We start from the raw sequence: 4,875 nt of genomic DNA, 5'->3' as shown, positions 1-4,875 counted from the left end.
TCCATGTTGAGCAAGATCCCCTGTGACGGAGTACATTGGCTTGTGACGTCAGAGGAATGGCACAGCAAGGTCATCATGTTGTACCTCCCACTCCTAGCCAGGCTTCTTCCAGAGTGTTTTGCACTGTGTATCATTCAGCCAGTTACTTGAGATTTTCTGAATTAATATTTTAATTTGGGGTGGGGAACAGGGCGAGAAATGGTCCTTAAAAAGTGAAATGTCATGTTCACTAAAAAAAAAAAAAGTCCATGTACATTAATTGAAATACTGACTGGCAACATAGATCAAAAGCATTATAGGACCAGCATTTCTTCTTTTTCTTATATTATATTAGTGGTTGCATAGAACTGCAATGATATGGAGAGAGCTCTAGCAACCTGAGAGTAACTTTGTTTCACTTTTTTCATGAAAATAATGTTTTCATTTTAAGCAGTTTTTTGTAGTCTTTCTTTCTCTTTTTCTTTCCTTTTTCAGACAGCCTACAGCTGATCTCACTAGGTGTTACCTGTCATCTAGTCCTAGTTCAGTTTCAGCTGCCCGAGTTACTGTATAGTGATATCCAGAAAGAGCTGAGTACCTGTCCTCTGAAATTCAGATGCTTTTATGGGATACTTACCCAATCACTTGAAAAACCAGACACTAAAATCCCAGAGCTGATGGAAGATTTTCTGTTAAAAACATTCTTTTAAATGGGATACTGGCCATCAGGCTTTCCATAGATACTTTCCTCTACTAAAATTTCAACTAACAAATACACACATTCTTTTCTCACCTAAGTTTGTAGAATTCGTTCTGCAAATATTTTCACTGTAGATACCTTCAAGCATTCATTGTCCCATTAATTGCCCAGCACACACTATGGCTGGGGAGCAGCTATGGGGTATTTTTTAGAGTATGGGAAATGGTGAGGTGTTTGGGACAGAGCATGTTTCCTCATACTCCAGTGTGCCATGTCTGCATTGCCGAGTGCTTCTTCTCCTGCTACCGATCACATTACTCATAATACATGTCACTGCTGGTGGTGATGGAAAAGGGGAATGGCCAGAAGGACAGAGCCACAATCAGTCATTGTGAAATGTTTTGCCATGAGTTTCTTCTGTGAGATTGTTTCCCATCGAGTTCAGTCAGACTCACATGTAACAAGGTAGTATTAGCAGCACAGGTATTATTTGGGTACTATTACCAGCATGGAGCACAGGAACTGATTATTTTCCCTGCATCTGGGCAGGGAAGGTAGCATGCATTGACTTCCTCATTGCCATGCTAGATTGCAACCAGGACTCTAGTTAACTCGTTTAATTCTAGCTATGACATCTCTGTCGAGCATAGTAGTTGATGAGTAGGCAAGCTTTTCCAGTGGGAAACTGGAATAACCTACTGCAGGTTGGAGGTGGGCACCGTAGCACCCTGCCACCACTGCCACCAATCTCCACCTGTGGCACAAAGAAAACGCCCACAGATGGTGCTTGTCCTCGAGACAGCCTGGGGAGAGCACCTGAAGATGGTGTCCCCCACCTCCAAATGCCACCAATGACCCAAAATAATCAGGCCATATTCAAAGGTCCGGCAGGCCGTGGGTTGCTAATCCCTGCTGTAATCATTTCTATGTCTGCAGCATAGACAAACCATGAGTTAAACCACTGCAGCTCACTTGTAGGTGGAACCTGCAGCTGGACATAGAAATATTAGGCTAATAATAGGAAAACTTTACCCTAAATGTACATAGTTCCCGAGGAAGTGAGGCTATTGTCTTATCTATCATAAAGTCTGCCATTTCTTCCACAGGAGAAGAAAGCCTGCCTGCTGCCTCAGTTTCCATGAGTGTTATCCAGTAGGAAGTGTGTGCATATTTCACCAGGCATTTGGTTCTTGTCCAGGACTTCAAGCAAAGCCACGTGTAGAGGAAATGAAGAGTGAGAATGAATTTTTTTTAGCAGACTTCATTCTGCTGGGATTCCTGAGCCGGACCAATGTACACATGTTCTCCATGGCCTTGATCTTATTAGCCTTCATCACTGCCTTGTCCGGGATTGCTCTTCTTGTACTTCTAATCCAAGTGGATTCCTCCCTTCACACTCCCATGTACTTTTTCCTCAGACAATTGGCCTTCATGGACATCTGTCAGACACTGATAATTGTCCCCAAAATGTTAGCTGACTTCCTGATCCCAGGCAACCCCATTTCTCCAGCTGGCTGTGGGGCTCAGATTTTCCTTGTGCTGACAATGGGTGCATCAGAGTGCCTCCTCCTGGCAGTCATGGCTTATGAGAGGTACATAGCAATCTGCAACCCCTCACAGTACCCCATCCTGATGAGCAGGAACATCTGCTTTCCTTAAGGAGCATCAGTAAATGCCTTGATTCACACGGTGTTTACACTGGGTTTCCCCTACTGTGGCTCCAAAGAGATTGACCACTTCTTATGTGAGATCCGAGCCCTGTTCAAATTGTCTTGCTCTGACACCTCTCGATACGAGACTCTGGTATTTGTGGCTGGCATTGTCCTGCTCCTCATCCCTTCTTCCTTTATACTAGCCACTTACGCTTGTATCCTCTCCAGGGTCCCGAGAATGAAGTCAACGAAAGGACAGCAGAAAGCTCTGGCCACCTGCTCCTCCCACCTGGCTGTGGTTTGCATGTTTTACAGGGCAGCCATCTTCATGTACATGAGACCCAGCTCCTACCACTCCTTGCACCTGGCTAGTCATGCACCGTCCATCAGCAGCCTGCGGAATCGCATGTGCAATGCGTGGCAGTGGTGGTATGGTGTGCTGGATGGTGGCGGCGGCCACCACATGCAAGCTCCCCTCTGCCACCTCCACCTGGCTGGCCAGGTGACACCTGTGCATCCCACAGAGTAGAACTGCTGCCCTCAACCTCCCTGACCCTACTCCTGGGAAATGGCGGTGTAGGGTGGTAGGTGGCAGTGCTTCATTGCTGCCCACCCACGTGTACCCCTTAGCACCTTTCTAAGTACCCTGGGGGTACACATACCCCTGGCTGACAACCCCTGCCCTACTCAATACTTGCCTTCATTTCACTGGTTATCTTCATGTATTGAATCTTATTAATGTAATCTCACTTACATATGTTTAGACTACAGTTTCATCTCTGACAGGTTCTGTCTGTTCCCCTATTGTCTAACCTGTGTTTTACCATCAAGTGTTCCTTTGCTGGCTGCCTGGAGGGCCTGCTGAGGGTAGGGGCTGCACACTAACTGGAAGACCAAAGAGGGTCATGGCCTATGCTGTTATAGTGCCTTCTCCTGCCATACCCAGCTGAGTTTGTCTGGGTTTACATTTAGTAAGATTTATTGGTTTTGTACTCTTATATTTGTAAATAGTATACATTTATATATCTATATCTATAAATGCATATCTACACGTTGTATATGTTTATTGACACTGTACTGTAAAATTGAATCTGTAAATAGTTAAACATCTTTGGGTGTTCCTGGTCTCAGCTTTGCTCTGCTCTGCTCTGTAGCTTGGCAGTCATGCTCCCGCAGCACATTCACACCTGCTAGCATCCCTTCAATTGAAGAGGCAGCGCCAGCCACATACCACCTGAGCTACACGGAGATTTTGCTATGAACTCTGGTACTGGATTGTCCTGATCCTGGTACTAACAGAATGGATCATATACATAAAAGGGTTTACCCAAGTCCATCGCTTATCAACATTTTAAAAAGGTAAAAGTTATGTCTTAGGAAAAATTTGACTCTGTGCACAGAATCAGCAGAAGGATTAAATTGTATTTAAGTACAAAAAGCTGCCTATATGCTACCATAAATTAACCACTTTGGCACCTGATGGTGAAATAGGAATCAGAGCTAAGTGTTTTATTATGCTTGGAGATAAGCCTTACACCCAAACCTGTCCTTAACTTTCTGCCTGCTCTTATTCCCTGTTCCTAACTTCCTGTGGCAACACCATTCTTTCCTGCATGTCAATGGGGTCATCTTTTCATTTGTCTACATGCCATTCTTGGCACTGACATGCAGGAAAGATTTCCATTCCTGAGTCCATAAACCTGCCCACATAGAGGGGGCAGTAGGAGCCAGGGCACATACCTGCAGCACTTGTGGATGTGTAGCAGGCTTACACACCTGAAAACCTTTCTTAATGATGGCCTAAACTTGCCAGGACTTGTACTGAGGAAAGCAGAGGGATTGAGGCACTTCTCATCTTTGATTCTGAGGGACCAGGGTATCCAACTGAGAAGCTGGAAACCTTCATCACCAACCAAATACTTTCAGCCTGGATCACTTGGGCTTCCCAGGAATCCTTACTAACCAGCACACCACAGATCAGGCACTACTCAGGGCTGTGTTTGGGTTGTGTTTTGAAGCTCGAATTCTGGGCAACCATGAAAGAAAGGTATGTGGGTGATGTGTGGAAACAGAGGAGGATGGGAGCAAGCCAGATGGAGTGAGGAAGCTGCCTCCCTAGCACAGAGAGACCTGTAAACCTGGTGTCCTTGTTCCTAGCAGGGCAGAAACCCCTGTCCGTTTTTCCAATGACTATACTAGTGGCACAGCTTCTAAAGGTGCATCTGAGAAGGGCCTGGATAATGAATGACCTGAGGTGTTAGGAAGGTATGCTAGAAACTGAAGAAATTCATCTTCAAATACCTGAATTTAAAAATTCACGTGAAGAGATTTAATACCACCTGTCCTTGTCTTCCCAGGTGGGTGCCCTAGTCATCTGGGTATTGAGGTAGGAGACAAGAAGCTTGTCTTTCTTTCAACTTCTCATCCTGTTGCCAATACCCATGACTGGTCTCTGTCTGTACATAGTTGCCTACAGGTACAAAAATAGTATTACTTTTGGCACACAAGTGTCCAGAATGAGATGTAGACAAATAACTGTTGTCA

At 45.0% G+C, this 4,875-nt stretch overlaps 1 pseudogene; it reads left to right on the top strand.

Moving 5' to 3' along the window:
* The first annotated feature begins 1,837 nt into the window (after window positions 1-1,837).
* The window catches only part of LOC112548837, a 9,844-nt pseudogene continuing 6,806 nt past the window's right edge, over window positions 1,838-4,875 (top strand).

Source organism: Alligator sinensis, unplaced genomic scaffold (assembly GCF_000455745.1).
Source record: "Alligator sinensis unplaced genomic scaffold, ASM45574v1 scaffold1616_1, whole genome shotgun sequence".
NCBI lineage: Eukaryota > Metazoa > Chordata > Crocodylia > Alligatoridae > Alligator > Alligator sinensis.
This window is presented reverse-complemented; position numbering and strand designations above follow the sequence as displayed.